The 17,790-nt window shown below is 50.2% G+C and overlaps 1 long non-coding RNA gene across 1 annotated transcript in view; it reads right to left on the bottom strand.

Moving 5' to 3' along the window:
• Nucleotides 1-17,790, bottom strand: part of LOC144299343 (uncharacterized) — a 209,112-nt gene that overhangs the window by 102,103 nt on the left and 89,219 nt on the right. The gene's annotated exons all lie outside the window — the stretch shown is intronic.

Raw genomic sequence — 17,790 nt, forward strand, 5'->3', positions numbered from 1 at the left:
TTCCCTGCTCAGGGGGGAGTCAGCTTCTCCCTCTCCCTCTGCACCTGCCCACCTCCCCCTGTACCGTCTCTCTTTCAAATAAATAAAAAAAATCTTAAAAAAAAAATGAAAAGAAACAATGGGACGAAGAGAGGACTTTGGTCAAGGTTCCCTTCTAGGCTCTTTCCTGTTTACCACACCTAGTTCCTATCACTCTATAGTTCTCTCTCTATGGTGATAGCTATCTTTCTGGAGCAGGTCTTCTGTCTAGATTTTTGTTAGGTGGTTGAGCAGGAGGTATAGGGTTTTTCCTTGATCTGCTGTGTCTGGATTACTTTTTAACTCAAAACTGTCTTCATGCCAAAGTGGCCCATCTTGGGGTGGCCTGCCAGTGGCCTCTACAACTGAAAAGCAGAAGGCGGATGGATAATTGCCACCATAACCCTACTGCCCTGACATAACTAAAATGTGATTACTGTATTCCCCAGGGGCAGGGACCACACATCGCTTCTGAATCCACGCGCAGACCTCAGTTCAGAGCCTTGCATAGATGAGGGCACCAGGCTCCACCACTGAACCTCTGTGAATCTGCAGAGTTAAAACCAAGTCCATAACCAGAACCTGAATGCCTGGGCTCCACCTCAGGAGCCACCTCCTGCTTCGGACGTCTTGAACGATGGTCCAGGGGACAGTATTGCAAGGAAAGGCCATAGGAAATTTTTGCCAAGGTTGCAAAACAATGGGTTTGATGGTCAAAAACAGTTTTTAAATTGAATTAAACATTTTTGTTGCAAAAAAACCAACACCAAAGGGGTTACTCAGTACCTAATGATCCTTGCTCCTAACTGCTGAAATTTGTTTACGTTCCTTAAGGCCTCAGCCAACAAGGGGTCACCAGGCATGTTTGGAAACTAGCGTTTCAAGTCTGCAATCGTAACAAGGCAAGGCCAGCGGTGGCGCCCAAGGACTGCATTCCCAACCTTTTCAGCTTGGCCACTCTCGGTACCACTTACCCAGCACCTGAAAACGAGCTTCAAACAGGATTACACGTTACTGGCTGTCTCACACTCCAAAGACTTGGGACCTGGCTTTCGGCTTCTTAGGCTATTGCATTCCCTGTAGTTTGGGTTTTGGCCTTTTGCGACATCTTCCTCTTTGAGATTCTTGTCTCCTGCCTTGGCCCTGAGAACCACCAGCTGGGAGGACACACTGGTCCTTGCCCACAGAGCACCTTAAATCTTGGGAGACCAGATCATAAAGAAGAGCAATTTAGTTGTAGTGCCCTCAGGTTTTTCTCTTTGCTTCAGAGCCTCTTTTTTCTTATTCAAGGTGTATAAGAGTGTCCCAGGTGGAGGAAAACAGCAGTTGAAAAGCCCCTTGGTGAGAGCACATGAGGATTAGGAAAAGAAGGGGGTCCTGTGTCTGGGGCACAGCTACAAGTCACAGGGGTAGGAGATGCAGTCAGAAGGATTTTACAGGGGCATAGGTGAGATCCTGTAGGGATTTGCAGGGAGAGGGAAACAAATTGAATTAATTCTGAGCTGATGTGAGAAGCCACTGGAGGGTTTTGGAAAAGTTAGCCAAATTATCTGACATATTTCAGAGTGAACAGGAGGGAATAAGAGTAAGAGCTATTGCAAATGTCTGGGTGAGGGTCAGACTGGCTTGAATCAGGTTGGGGGTGTGGGAAAAACTTTTGAATGTAAAGTAATAAATTTTGCTGATGGACTGGAAGAGCTATAACAGAAAAAGAAAAAAAAAAAGTGACGATGACCCCAGGGTTGCTGGCTTGAGTGATTGACAGAATGAAGTGTCCACCAATTAAGGTGGGACAGAAAGTGCAAGAGGCAGGCTGGAAGTATGTGAGATTAAGGGTCTGATTTTAGATGCACTACATTTGACAAACTTGCTGACTGTCCACAAGGAAATGTAAATAGATGGGCCTACGGAGTTGAGTTCATGGAAGAGGTTCAGACAAAAGTTATAAATTTGGAGACCATCAGCTTAAAAATGGTTTATCTGTCAGGCTTGGATTTGGTTGCAAATGCCAGAATAGCGAAATCACATGGGCTGGCATGAAATCAGAGTTTATGTTTCTGTTGTACCAGAAGTCTGGAGCTGAGCAGTCCAGGAGCATGACTCCACAGTCATCGGGGAGGGCGACTCCTTCTAATCTCTGCTCTACGTGATCTTGGTCCCATGGACTCACGCGGCTGCTGAGCTCCAGCCACTATGTCCCTGTTTAAGCAGCAGCAGGAGGAGGAAAGAATGTAAGAGGATGTGCTCCCTCCCTTTAAGAACTCTCTCTAAAGGTTGCATGTGACATTTTCTTTTCTTTCTTTCTTTTTTTTAAAAAATATTTTATTTATTTATTCCTGAGAGACAGAGAGAGAGAAAGAGAGAGGCAGAGACACAGGCAGAGGGAGAAGCAGACTCCCTGCGAGGCGCCTGACATGGGACTCGATCCCAGGACCCCGGGGTCCCGCCCTGGGCCCAAGGCAGACGCTCAACCGCTGAGCCACCCGGGCTGCCCCGCATGTGACGTTTTCATGGTAGGCGGGACTCGGGTCATTTGACCTTGAATGCAGGGGAGCTGAGAGATGCACTATTAGGGGATAGAAATGGAGGCTGCTCTTCCTGTTAGAGAACAGCTGGAAGGCTCTGAGACCAAAGGTATTTAAGTGAGGCCCCCAAGGAGATTACTTAAACAGTGAGTGCAGATGAGAAAACCGCAGGAGGCTGGGTGAATGTCATAATGATGTGCAAAATAATAGTGATCACCTCGCACTCTCCGAAATTTTCACCAAAACCAAAAAGACAGATTAACAGGATTGCTCCAACCTAATGACTTTTCAACTAGGAGAGCCCAGAGACATGCCCCCTCCTTCCCCAAGGCCAAGAGGACTGTGCTATGGCGTTGCCCTTCAGAAACGTGATGCCCCCAGAGCCTGTGTCTTCTGCTCTGGTTTTATAAATGGGATGATGTCACATGACCCCTGCACCTGAAAATAAATGTTTTTAAGGACAAAAAAAAAAAAAAAAGGCCAGCACACATGGACATGGCGAATCCTTTGGTCCTCTGGCCAAAGTAAAAGCTGCGTCCTGCTGGGTCAGGCCCCTACCGCCCTGGACTATCATGCCAGAGCTCCGAGACATACAGTAATGGCTGTCTTGCTGTTAGGCCTCTGCAGGCTCATGGGGCTTTAGCTGCGTGGTTTTTCTAGATGGATTTCACTTGGGACCCCGTGAGGCTACTGCAGATGGCAGGTGTGGCCTGGCCTTCCATGGTCCAGGATGGCTGCAGCCATGCCTCGGTGGGGGTGCCTGGGAGCCCAGGCTCAGCCGGGACGTTGGGAAGCCAACCTCCTGTCTCTCTCCACGCAGTTCCAGGGCTTCTCTGTCGCTCCATGTGGCCTGTCTAGGCTGTTTCTCCACGTAGGCTCTCTGGAACGACAGCAGACTCATTACCTATCATCTCAAGGCTCAGAGGATCATAAAGGCAGAAGCTCCCTGCCTTCTGCAGGCTTGGCTCCAGGCCTGGTGGCACATCACCCCCCACCCCCCCAACCCAGGCCCTTGGCTAGAGTGACTCACAGGGCCAGATCCACTGTGAGGAGTCTACACGACAAGTGGGAGTCCCTTCTAGGAGATATAGCTTATGAGGGGCTGTCTTCGCAGGTGAGCCTCCCTGTCCTGTGCTGATGGAGAGGCCGACAGATGTGGTGGGCCCGGATGGGTGACAGAGGTACCAGAGAGCCAGAGGAGGCACTGTGGCCCCCAGTGCAGAAGCACGCTTTCCTTCTGAGGTCACCACGGCATGGCCCGTAGGTCCGCCATAGCAGAGATCCATAGACCGTCCACGGAAGGCGATGCTGCTGGGAGAATCGGGTGCAGGGACCTCGTGTGCATCCCCCATGCCAGGCACTGTGCCGACGACACCAGTAAACATTGTCACCTAAAGTCCTCCCGAGACCATCGTGAGGGAGGTCTTACCTGCCTGATGCTGAGCCATGAGTCCGAGCTCCCAGCTCTTGGATGTTAGCGCCCGTGGGACCCCGCTCTCCAGGGTCTCACCCCTGGCCTGCTCCCCAGGCTGACTCCCTTCACATTTTGTGCCTCCACTGTTCCCTGTGCCAGGAATCCTTGCTTCCCCGTTGGTTACCTGGACTTCTACTTTTTCAGTGTAGCTTAGGAAATTCTCTTGGAGATCTTTCCTGAAGCCTCTTTCTCCCCTTGCATGGGCTTCGGCCCTCCTGCCCCTCCTTAGGGGCCTTACCCACGTGGTGATCGTCACGCTAATACACGTAACTCAAGTCACAATGTTTGTCTCTCTACTAGACTATGAGCTTCAGTGAGGGCGCCTTTAAAAAAGTCCTTTGGCCGCAGGAAATAGCCTGGTGCCTGGCAGTAAGTGATTTTATTGATTAAGGATTAAATGAATGAAGGCGTACTCCTGGCCTTTGGACATAAATCATAAATTTCTGGGGCTGAGAGAGAACATCAACGTAGGCCATTAGATGGATGATGAGGGCCGGGGACTGGAGGGGTGTGGGCGCGTGCCATGGTGACTGCAGACAGGTGGCTCCACCTGAAAATGTTCAGACTCAACTGGTAGCGAAATAACGAGCCAGCTAGGAAACACACACACACAGAAGCCTACAGGCCTTGGGGTCCCTTACCACGTCCCTGCCGCACACACCCGAGGATGGGCAAAGGGCTGGACTCGGTGGGACCAGAGCTCCACACAGAGGGGACATGAAGGGGACAGGGCAGATGAGGCACATGGCAGGGTCCCGAGCCACGTGTTTAAGTGGTCAGGGCACCTTCCCTTCTGTACAGAGCACATCCTTTATTCGGCCCCACCGTGGTGTCCCCGGGGAGGCCAGAGTTGACACAGCTTCCTGAAGGGTTGTGGCTGCTGAGAAGTGCTGGGCTCTAGGGAGTAATGTACAGGCCAATTATAAGGGAATATTCTTGGGATCGGCACCTGCAGGACCAGGTGGAAGGACCAGGATGGAAGCACGATAGCACAGAGAGGAGCCGAGGTGCACAGGGGCCCAGCGAATACTGGACTTTTCCGACCAGAGCCCTCTCCCTGGCAGAGCACCCAGCCCCTTTCGTTTCAGAGCATAACCTTCTTTGGAGGTTGGCCATTCTTAAAATTAATCCCTGAGCCCTGTCCTGGGCTTTCTCTGCCCTCCCACTGTGGGAGATGGGGGTTTTCTCATTTCCCAGGAAGGCTTTCTGACTTTCGCATTCCGCTTTGTGTTCGCGTAGGTGTGCACGTGTTCTTCCGTTTTATTTATTTATTTTAAAAATTAAATGTATCTAGACTAAAACAGAGTCAGGTGGCCCATTTTTCCCACCCTCCGTCCCCCACCGGTCTGTTTTCTGTATCTATGAGCCTCTGTTTTACAAGTATATCCTCCATATAAGAGACATTGTACGGTATTTATCTTTGAGCTATTTTAGAATAATGTCCTTGAGGTCTATCCATGTTGTCACAAATGACAAAAGTCTACCCTTTTTACGGCAGAATGGTATTCCGTATGTCTCTGTGTGTCTGTCTGGGCGTCACATCTGCCTTATCTATTCATCCCCTAGTGGAAGCATTTAGGTTATTTGCATAGGTTGCCTATTGAGAATAATGCTGCAATGAAGAGAGGGGTGCATATATCTTCTCAAGCCAGGTTCTTCATTTTCTTTGGATAAATACCAAGAAGTGGGGTTCCTGGATGATACAGTAGCTTTATTTTTAGTTGTTAGAGGCGCCTCCACACTGTTTTCCGCAGTGGCTACACCAATTTACATTCTCACCAACAGTGCATGAGGCTCCCTTTTCTCCGTTCCCTTATGAACATTTATTTCTTGTCTTCTTCTTCTTCTTTTTTTTTTTTTTAATTCTTGTCTTGTTGATGATAACCATTCTAGCAGTGTGGGGGGATTATCTTATGAAAGTTTGGATTTGCATTTCCATGATAACTAATGATGTCGAGCACCTCTTCGTGGACCTGTTGGCCATCTGTATGTCTTTCTTGCAAAAATGTTTATTCAGATCTTTTGCCCATTTCTTAAATCAGATGGTTTTTGGTATTGAATTTTGTAAATTCTTTATATATTTTAGATATTAGCCCTTAACAGATCTATGACTTGCGAGTCTTTTCTCCCATTCAGTCATTGGCCTTTTCATTTTGTTTCCTTTGCTGTGCAGAAGCTTCTAGTTTGATGTAGTTCCGTTGTATTTTTGTGCACAGTGGGCTGCCTCTGAACTTAGCCCTGGGGTGGGTGAGTCAGAGTGTGTATGCCTTTTTAAGAGTAGTTTCCCAGATAACTATGTTCTTGTGGGTCTCAGGACAGGGGCCCCATTGGTTTTCAGAGGTAAACATTTTGGGGGTTTGTCTCTTGGGTGTGGGTCTTGAAGAGTTTGGGTTCCTAAAGTGGGGTTCAAGGCCTTCACTGTCTCCTCTGGAGTTTGAGCTCCCTCCCAAGTGTGGGACACCTGCTACTGGTGGGGTGTCCGGAGAGATTGTGTCCCAGCCTCTCCTACCTGTGCAGTGTGGCTTCCTACTCATTGGCCTGACCTACTCATCACTCAGCCAGCCTTTAGGGTTTTTAGGAGGAGACTGGTCCACAGGCAGCTGTAGACTCTGTGTGTGGGTGTGTGGGAAGAGGTGAGAGTTCAGGGTATCCCCTGGGGCCATCTTGAACTGGAACTGGGACAGTGCACGTTCAGCTTTTAATCACGTTAGTCACTGTCAGGTCTCTTTGTCTTTTTGCAGAACTCCGCAGAACTCCAACTGAGGTTAGCAGCCGTCGCACAATTCCTCTGCTCTGCAGGTGCAATTTCCTCCATATTTCTCAAATGTCTAGTTTCTTATCTGGTAATTCCTTTCCTTCCAATGGTGTGTCACTTCAGTTCACTGTGAGTATTTTAATAGTTGAATTGCTACTTTGTGCCAGGACTATCTGTGCTCTGTTTACTACCAGTGATGGAGCCCTCATATAATTATCCTGGACTTGTTACATTGAACCCTTAGTTATTACATTTTATTATAAGTGGGATATATTAATGGGTCTGTGACGACAGAACAATTCTCCTGTGGGCCTAATTTATGTTTATATCTACAAATCTCATTCAATGAATGGATTCAGCCCGAGTGTTCTGCAAGTTTTGAACCAATGACGCAGTTGGAAGCCGACTCAGAAGGTCGAGTTCTAGACAGGCTCGTTGTGGACTTATTTATTTCAAACTTATGAGAATTCAATAAATGACACTTTATAACACACTATCAGAAAATCTTAACATTTTCTATTAAACCACACATCTTCAATTTTTAGGAGCCCGATTTTTCTTCAGTAGCAAAATTTAATGGAGTTGAGGCTGGAAGGGGGTCAGGGAGGCAGCCAATCCGTCTTGCTTCTTTTACTCTTCAATCACTGCTATTTTCACGTTAATTTCAATTAATTAAAGGTAATGACATCTGTCCTAGGATTTTGCTTGGTTAGCTAAGATTTTGGCAGTTCTACTGTGTTTGTTGTTGCATGGCTACTCTCACACTAGCAGCTCTGTAAATGTCACAAAGCTTTCCTAGCCACATGGATTTCGAGATTCTTTTTTTGGGGAAAGTAAATGGTACTTTTCATGGAAGAAATTAAATTCAAGTTAAACCAGGGATCTGCACATCAAAATCCATGTTCCGTTATTATGGTCTGAAGGGCAAACTCTACTTACACTGATCTGGGAGGATTATGAGATTCATCAGCTGTTAACTGTTCTTTTATCGCTGAAAGCATCCGTGTCTATACACAAGTGACTCTAGGACATCCCATCTTAAAGATGGCCTTGGAACAGGAGCTTTCTAGTTCAAAAAATGTGTGCCAGTTTCCACCGGTGCACCACAGAGACTTCATGTCCAAAAGCTGAATATAGGAAGAAGTGACTTGAAACTTCCCAACATGTCAGGAAAGTGTTAGTCCTTACGGAAATTCTAGAGAGAAAGAGAAAATGACCACGTACGGGCCACCTTTTCCTTTGCATAAAGTTTAAAAAGTGATTCCTAATGGAGAGGCAACAGCTTGGGCTTAGCTGAGGGTTGAGAAAAATCTGCCTCCTCCATAAACTTAGGGATGTACCCATAATTATAGCAGAGTGATGACCAGTTAGCTCAGCAGAGATCTCCATTTGTGAGTGAACTGGTTTTCTTGATTTTCGTTGTTGTTGTTGTTGTTATTTGTTTTCGTGGATCTCAGGAGGGTTGAGCACATGTTCCAAAGTGGGCAGTGAAGCAGAAGCAGAGGGGGATGCCGGGTTTGTCATGGAATCTAGTCTGGGACACGCTTCTCCAACTGCTGGCGAGGTTGAGCCTTGCCGATGACCATCGTCAAGCGGGATGCCGAGTTACTGTACATCACTGCTCGTTGAACCTGCCAGTCTTCATCTCTATTTCAAAAGGTCCTACTCTGGTCATCCTGTGGCTCTGTTTAGAGGACTGTTTATCACTTTCCTGGTGCTAGAACAGGAAGGGCGTGAACACTATCATGTTCTCACTCCCCGGGAGAGAGAACACAGCCAGTGCTCAGGTATCCACGAGTGCTATTTGCCTGCAGCTCCCCAGACTTCTGGAAAGCTCCTTCTTGTACGAGTCCCTATCACATCCATTACAAGTACATCTTGGTGACATGGTTACAAACTCTGCAGTAACAAGCAGTAGAAAACCATGAAAATGACTCACGTAAGCTATGAAGAACTCCTTAAGAGTGATCATTTTAGGTTCAGGAGATCAGTTCTCAAACGGTAAATTTTATTTTTTTTCCAGTTTTACCGAGATGTAATTGACATACAGCACTATGTCCATTCAAGGTGTACAGCACAACTACTTGACTGACTGACACTGTGCGATGATCACCAGAGTAAGTTTAGTTGACGTCCATCGTCCCAAATAGGTACCAAAAAGAGAAAAAAGAAAAGTTTGCTTTCCTGGTGTTAAAGCCATTTTAATAAGGTTCTCTCTAGAATGGTAGGTTTTGATTTAACACCTTGATAAAGAAAGGCGAGTTCCAGAGTTGAGCCAGATTTCTTCTAAACTCTAATCGTAGGAGTTTGAGGAACAGTCGGCCCGGCATTATATGGAAGTCTTTCAAGGCTCATAAAATACCCTCTCCCCTGAGCCTTTGGCAGCCAGGCATCCAAGTGCATGAGACTTTGTAATGTTTTCACAGCAGAATCCTGCACGCTTTGAGTGATGTTGCCGTCTGCCGGAGTTCTCAGCGCTGAAGCTCTTCCATCCAGTTGCAACTAATTTCACTGATCAGTAGCTTTGGCTTCGCTTCACCCTCATAAATTTAATAATTCACTTGGCAGCTTCAACGCAGACAGATCTCAAAAAAAAAAAAATGTGCAGGTTCCTAGGAAAGCCAGCAAAAAAAAAAAAAAAAAAAAAAGAAAAAGAAAAAAAGAAAAAAGACTCCCTGGTTCTTTTATTTGCTTTTTGATCCCAACATTTAATTTGGATGTGGGGATGATTCAGTAGTTCTGGGGTGTTCAGGGACCAGAGACTCTTTTCAATTCTTTAATTTTTATTCTTCTTTCTTCTGTTAAATGACTGCAGTCTGTGGAATCCATTTAAAAGCCAAGTATATCAACAGGTTGGTGAGTGTGGCCAGTCCTTGGATCATAGCGTTGGGCTAGTGAAGCGCAGAAACAGAACATCAACCTTAGGTCGGCCTTGGACGTGGCTGTGGGGACACCCAGCTGTGCTCACACAGACCTGGTATATATATTGTGTGTGTGTGTGTGTGTGGGTGGGTGTGCACACACGCTCACACACGCACAGCCCGATGGTCTGGATCCAGATCTTACTTCTGCTACTCACTAGCCAAGCAATCCTGAGCATGATATTTAAGCCTCTGTGTCTCATCTTTAATTTGCAGAAATTGAGAATTCCTCTCATTGTTTGTGAAGGTTTAACAAGTTAATACAGGTAACATAGCTTTAAAAAGTGTCAGGCATAGGGACACCTGGGTGGCTCAGTGGTTGAGCATCTGCCTTCGGCTCAGGGTGTGATCTTAGGGTCCTGGGATTGAGTCCCACATCGGGCTCCCTGTGAGGAGCCTGCTTCTCCCTCTGCCTGTGCCTCTGCTTCTCTCTCTGTGTGTCTCTCATGAATAAATAAATAAAATCTTAAAAATAAAAAGTGTCAGGCACTGAGCCCGGGGGGTTTGGTCGGTCAAGCATTTGACTCTTGATTTGGGCTCAGATCATGATCTCAAGGTCCCAGGACTGAGATCCTCATCAGGCTCACGCTGGACTCAGAGCTGGCTTTAGGTTCTCTCCCTCTCCCTCTGCCCTTCACTTGCATTCTCTCTCTCTCTCTCTCTCTCTCTCTCTCTCTCTCTCTCTCCCCTCTGTAAAATAAAGCCTGAGTTGCTGGTGGTTAGTTCCCTGACTGATAACATGTAGCTTTACCCCTCCTTGAGTATGAATACATTTTGAGCTCCCAGGAGGTAGGGGGTGTGTCTCCTCCATTTCCAGCACCCAAAGCTGAAGGCATTTCCTGGCACATCATAGGCACCAAGGTAGCATTTGCCAAGTGAAAGAAAAGATGCTGGCGGGGTTTGCCTGAAGGGGACGTTGGTATCCCTTTCTTGGATGTGGGTCCAGGAGGGCAACTGCAGATTCCCTGGTGCCAGAGAGCTGCGGCATGTAATGTGGGAAATCCTGGCCCATGAACCCCCTTAGCAAATCTCAGGGACCTGAAGGCTTAAATGCAATCACTTCCAAGGCCTACTGGCGATGAGATGCACGTACAAAGGAGAGCATCCGCTTTGAGCTGCTGTCTTCTGACCTGTGGTGGAGCAATCCTCAGAAGCCTACCTCTGAGCAGGAGACACTAAACACTGTCCTGCTTATTATTATTATTATTATTTTTTTGCTTTGTAGTGTCTCAGTCATTTTGCCTATCGCCACTTAAAGATGGATCTCACTTGGCAAACTGAGTCAGGGCAGCTTCGAGGATCTGTTAGCATAATCTCTTAATTGTGTTTAAGGAGGAAGCTTGGGTATTCGGGCACTGGACGGACAGCAGGCAGATGGCTGGAGTTGGAAGGCGTTTACAAGAGTTCCAGAAATAAATCACAGGTTAAAACGACGCAACAGGAGAAGCTGCGTTCAGCCGTTGGCTCTTCTCTTCCTCTGCTCTGATTGCTGTCAGCTTCAGCAAAGCCCTTTAGTGCCCAGGGAAGCAAGCCCCCGTGTGCATGCAGCTTGTTCCTTCATGTGAGCCTTCCCTCAGACAACCACCTGGGAGATCCTCTCTTGCTAAGGTGTGATTGACTAGCAGTTGTCAGGCAGGGCAAATGCCAATCAGAAAGAAGAGGCTTAATTCTCCCTCTTGACAATAAGGGAAGAAACTCCATGCCCACCCCACCCCCCTTCCTTAGAGCATGTATTTTAGAAACCTTGTAATTGTTAGGTTCTTTCTCCAACCCTTTAAAATATTTAAAGCTTTTAAATATTTTAAGGTTTAAAGGTTTTTAAACCACCTTTTTAAAAGCCAACCCTCTTGCCAGGAATGTCTCTCTCAAGGACCTGGGAACCACCTCTTTTGAATGTAACCAATGAGGGGAGATAGCCTTCCAACTGGGAGATAGGAACTCCCACTTTCTGGGGATGGTAGGGACCTGACCTGGGTGAGTGCCTATTCCAAATTGCAAAACTACTACCGCCTCTCACACAGATAGGAGTTTGTTTTTCCTTTGGACAAAGCCAGCTAGCCAACAGATGGTCCCAACCATTACCATGCACATTTGGGATTAACCGTGTGTGCTAAACACTGCTCTAAGTCCTGCTGAGGACTGGTTGTCTTGAACACACGTACGGAACGGAACGCATCTGCCTGGCTTTGTAGAGGGCTGAGATTTCTCTCCGTCTCTGCAGTCTCTTTGCAGACTACCCTGCAACCAGCATCACCTGGTTTAATGCTTATTCGATAATAGTTTTCTTTCTCTTTTACCTTGTGGAGAGGTTTCCTGGGCTAAGAGGAGATTGTGTTTTCGTATTTTATTTCCCCAACATAGTGGACGCTCTGTTCACAAGCATTCGTATTTTAACTCGGGCTAAACTTCAAAGATTAAAACATGAAATGCTTGCCATCGAATTTCAAGCACCAGTGAACTGAGATGGGGAGTTTATCGGGAAGAATGGGAAGAGGCAGGACAGAGCTGTACCTGAAGTTCTCCCCAAGCGCCCATCCCGTGGGGGTGGGGAGTGCTTTCTTGGGCAGGGCGGGGGGGACAACCACCCTGAAGCTTTTGACTTGTGTCTGGGAGACAATGTTAACTCCAAATGTTAAAGAGAGAAACTCACACTTATTCATGGAAATTTCTCTGGCCTACAAACCCGACACTGCTGCCCCTTCTAAATTCAAATATTTTTGGTAAGTAACAAAAGAAATACACACAATAGAGAACACATATTTCCTGAGCAGCTCAGATGTCCCTTTCACTGAGTCCCTTCTCAGCTTCCCCGGACCATCTCCTGAGTTTTAGTAACACTCAAAGAGCGGGGTGTGGTTTTCCTAGCGCCCGGTGATAACATCCACGGGGGTTCTGTGTCCTTGAGGACAGAGGCCATGTCTTCCTCATCTCAGTTCTGCACATTTCTGGGCACCTCAACAGGCTCGTAGCAGTTGTTCACTAGACATTTGCATGAACAACTAAATATATGGGGCCCTACAATGTACAAAACATTTAAAGACATAATGAAGAATACATAGATGATAAAAATAATGGCCAACGATCCCCGAGTTCTTATACCATTAATCTTGAAAAAGCCCAACTCCTGGCAGACAGGTGTCAAACAACTTTATCTCCCGCACTCTTTTGGGATGTTTCTCCAGCTACCCTAAGTCTTTCCTGGGTATGACCTGCTATGACAAAGTGCTGAATTGTAAGCAACATCTCCATTCTCAGGTTGAGAATCTAAACTTTGAACTTGCTTTTGCATCGAGGTCTCTCCTCCTCCCCAGCTTGGATCTGCCCAAAGAGGGTCACCTTCAGGCCGGGAAGAGGGTGGCTCTTACCTACTTGGGATCGTATTTGCAGGGCGCTGTGAGATGCCCTTGGGCTGCCTTTACTCTGGTCTTGCTGATCTAGCACAGGCAGCTCAGCTGCAGGTGTTCAGGTAAAAATCCTTTGCGGTCATCCTTGACACCTGTCTCCGTGACACCGTGACTCCCGCACCTGTTTTCTCCAGCTGCACCTGGGAGAGCCCAGGGTCTCCCACCGTGAGCCCTGGGCTACTGTGCACGGGCTCCCGCGGACCGTGTGCCGGGGCTGGAGCAGCGGCGGCAGGTGTCCGGGCGCCCCGCTCTGCAGCCCGCGGGCCCCTAGATGGCGCTGTGGGCCCGCGCAACGCGGCCTGGCGGCGGCCGGGACACCGAGACACCAGCCGGCACCCACGCGCCCCGGACCGACCGCCCGGCCGGCCCTGCTCGCCCCCTCCCCGCGCCCCGCCTTAAGGGGACGCGCTGTAGCCGCGGGGGAGCGGAGCGGAGGGGCTCTGAGGGGCTGCGCGCTCCCAGGGAGCCCCAACTGCGCTCTCGGGGCCTACATCACCCGGGGTTCAGGCCCGGGAGGCGGGGGGAGGCGGGGTGCGCCCCCTGGGGGGGCCCTGGTGGGAACACGGGGGTGAGCGGGGGCAGGGGTGCGCGGGCGGGGGGGCACGTGGTCGGGGAGCCCTGCAACCTCGCGCTCGCGGCCAGGGGTCCCTTCGGGGGGCTGAGTGTGTGCAGCCGAGGGCGCTTCGCAGGAGGCGTCGGCGCTTGAGATGAGAGTTGGAAACGTTTCATCCAAATGCTTCACCGTCTTGCCGCCCCAGCCCCTTGAGGCCCCACCCCGAGGCCCCGCCCCCGAAGCTCCGCCCCCGGAACGCCTTTCCTCGACGCCCCGCCCCCGGCGCCCACAGAAGCCCCGCCCCCTCGTCGCTCCGCCCCTTGAGGCCCCGCCCCCGGAGCTCCTCCCCGGATGCCCCCCTCTCCGCCCGCCCGTCTAGGCCCCGCCCCCTCTAGGCCCCGCCCCCACGATGCTCCGCCCCTCTCCGCCCCCCGGCGCGCCTACAGAGGCCCCGCCCCCGCGATGCTCCGCCCCTCTCCGCCCCGCCCCGCCCCGGCGCGCCTACAGAGGCCCCGCCCCGAGGCCCCGCCCCCGGCGCCCACAGAAGCCCCGCCCCCTCGTCGCTCCGCCCCCGAGGCTCCGCCCCGGAGCGCCTTCCCCTGAGGCCCCGCCCCCTCGAGGCCCCGCCCCCGGAGCTCCTCCCCGGATGCCCCGCCCTCTCCGCCCGCCCGTCTAGGCCCCGCCCCCTCTAGGCCCCGCCCCCGAGATGCTCCGCCCCGCCCCCGGCGCGCCTACAGAGGCCCCGCCCCCTCGAGGCCCCGCCCCCGGAGCGCCTCCCCGGATGCCCCGCCCCTCTCCCCCGCCCGTCTAGGCCCCGCCCCCTCTAGGCCCCGCCCCCGAGATGCTCCGCCCCTCTCCGCCCCGCCCCGCCCCGGCGCGCCTACAGAGGCCCCGCCCCTCGAGGCCCCGCCCCTCGAGGCCCCGCCCCTAGGCCCCGCCCCCTCTCCGCGCTGCTGGCCGCCGTGAGGTCCCGGAGCAGCAGGTGGCGCGCTGGGCGGGGCCGCCCCGGGGCACGGTTCGGGGAGCAGGGCCGCGGCGGGGGCGGGCCCAGTCCCCAGGGCCTCGGTTGCGGTCCAGCCGGGGCTTCCTGCGGGCGCTGGGGGCTCCCCGTGTCCCCGGGGCGCTCGGGCCCGCGGTTGAGGGACCTTGGGGTTCACGGCCTGCGGTCGTGCTGTCGGGCTCCGACGTCCCTCGGTTATTGTCCTTCTCCCGTTTGAAGGACGCCCCGCTCCATCCGTCGGACCCCCGCGAGCTGCTGCGCGGCTCCGACCCCGGACGGATGAGCCTGGATCGCCGGGACCCTCCGCTCCGGGGCCCGAGGCCTGCAAAGTGGGGAAACGACCCGAGGTCACAGCGAGGAGGTCGGGGGGCGCCAGGTGGGACCCTCGCACCCACACGCACTCCTGTCTACACCGCGTGCCCCGCTGCCTTTGCCCCCGGCGCTGGCTCGGTCCAGGCTACACCCGTTCAGGCCTCGTGCCCGGCCGGAGCCTCTCCCTGCAGCCAGAGACGGTTTCATGCTGGATTGAAACAAATCTGAGCCAGCGTGACCGGCCTGTTGAGGACACTGGACCAACGGGCAGGGAATGAGAAAGTGGTGGCCTCATTTTCAGGAGTTTCCCATGAAGGAGTGGACTTGACCCACACCAGAGACGAGCCCCAACTGTGCCTCTCCCGACAGCCAGCTGTCGTTTACACACGCACGTGCACACACACGCATCCCCTCTGTCCGGATGCAAGCAAGCATCTCAGCAGCTCATCCCCGACCTCTTCACCATCTCTCGGTGTTTCAGAGTCGGAGTTCCAACAAATGAGATGGCCCGTAAGGTCTCGAACACCCGAGGCCTTCGGTGTATCCGTCATTATTTCCCACATCCACAAGGACTTGTTAACCTTATTCTACGTCCCCTAGGTAGTGGGGATGCGGTGATACCAGGCAAACACACTGCCCTCCTGGAGTTTGTGTTCTAGTGAGGAACGCAGAAAACAGTTAATAGATGTTACATCAGAAAGTTACAATAAAGACAACGGTGGGAAAAGAGGGACGGTGAGGACACGCGAGGTTATGGGAGTTCGGTGTCGTCTTCGTTGAGGTGTTTCTACTCAGCTCACATTTACACAGAGACTCCAGTGAATTGGGAGAATCATAAATAAATATTAGTTGTCATCCCTCCTTTGTACTTGTCAGGAGCATCTGGCGTAAAACCTTCTCTCTCCTGATGGTGACCTTTCTTTCCAGCCGCTTGTTAAGTCCAATGCAATGTTTTCTCTACCACCGAATCTCTGTAATCTTTGTTCTAGACACCTGCAAATGGGCTAATACCTCGGGAGCCTGCCTCCCAGAGCGTTTGAGGTCAACTGAGAAGATGTACGTGAGATGGTTTTGAAATCTTGAGAGTAGGGTAGACATCCTAAGGGAGACCTATCTTTTGTGAGTCTACCTTTCCAGTTGACCCGTAGGCCATTTGCGACTGAATATGCTCGCCAAATTCCTACTTTAGCAGTTTAGGGTCTAGATTTTGGCGAGTCGAGTTCATCTCACGTGTTTGTCTCGATGATTGGCAGTGACTTCCTAGAGCACTGCTGCGCTCTGGGCTTCTCCCACCACGGAGCCCATCATCCTGAACGCTGGAATATACTTAACTTGTCTACCACTCTTCATCTTCCACAGACTGTTTAGACTGTGATGGAGGGAAAAACGTTTTGATGGGTGTATTTTATCTGCCATTGCCAAGCAAGAGAAACCCGGTAGCTGTCAGCCAGATATTTGCCAAATCTCGTTTAGATAATAGTAACCTGTCTGGAGGTGATGGAGATTATTGTCTCCGTCTTCCCATGTCTAGCCTCGCTGACGCAGTGCATCCCAAATCAGTCCTCTGTTCTGCTGCAGATTTTCCTGACATCTCAGCATCTCCTTGGTAGACTTTTTGCTTCCTCCTGGCAAGCTGACCAACAATTGCCAGATGCCGCCTCTTGGCTTCCTCCAATTTGCTCTTCACAAATGTGATCCAGGCCCTTCCTCGTGTGGTCTTCTGATCTCCGTATTTTGTGTGCTCTTCCGAGTCATGGGTCCCAGACCCAGAAAATTTCGGAAAGAAGTTAAGCCTGTATAGAAATTTTGAGTCTCGCTGACTAGAGTAAAAATATACACATCAGGTAGTTACAAATTTAGAAATTGATTTGGATTATAGCTAAAATATCAAAAGTTTCTTTATGCCAGACAAAATACTTGCAGACCTTAAATCAGAAGATCATAGGATAATGAGAATTTTAACCACAGGGCAAGTGATGGCCTTTTAATTCGGCCGTGAAGTTCAGCTTTCCGGGACATGTTTAAGAGAGCCAGGGGAAGGTCTTCCCTTGAAAGCAAATTTAAGAAGGAAACTAATTTGTGCCTGTGCATATTTTACCCAAATTTATGGATTTGGGATTTAAAATATTAAACAGAGAGAGTAAGCTTAATTGCATAAAGAAGAGGAGGCAGGTGACTTTGTGGGGAGAGCCTCGTGGCGTCTGAATAGTGCCGGCGGTTGAAGATCATCAAAGTCAAGGGGAAGTAGGACCCTCAGGGACCAGCCTGCACAGAGCAGAGCTTTCACCTCAGGTTATTTGTGTTAACAGGTTAACTTTATCATCCCTTGACATTTCAACACCTTTCCCCGGAGTTACTGATCTTTATGTAGTGACTTATCTTTACACTATATTTGATCTAAAAAGCTCCCTGAAGCCTCGACTTGAAGTCAGGAAACACTGGAAATGTTTCCCCGTTTCAGTGTGCCACATTCAGGGTAATTTATTCGGGTCTGCCTTTCAAATCACAAATCTGCTCTGTGGAATTGTCTGAATTACCCTTTGACTATTTTATTACTTTCCTAATTTTATAGTGGTTTTCCCTTTCCAGAAGCTCTCTTGGTTCTTCTTAAAGTTTACTTGTTCTTTTTCCATAACATTCTGCCTCTTTGGGGGTTTGGTCCTTTCCTCTCCCTTTGGGCGTGTTATCAGTATTCCTTTGGGTGAGAAATCTCTCCCAGGTTCCATTGGCTGGTCAGCTGTCCTTTTTGGCCAGTTTCTTGTAGTGCTTTGTATTTCTGTGTGTGAGCTCGTCTTCAGTGGGAGATATCTTTTTCACAGTTTCCTTGG

Source organism: Canis aureus, chromosome 27 (genome assembly GCF_053574225.1).
Source record: "Canis aureus isolate CA01 chromosome 27, VMU_Caureus_v.1.0, whole genome shotgun sequence".
NCBI lineage: Eukaryota > Metazoa > Chordata > Mammalia > Carnivora > Canidae > Canis > Canis aureus.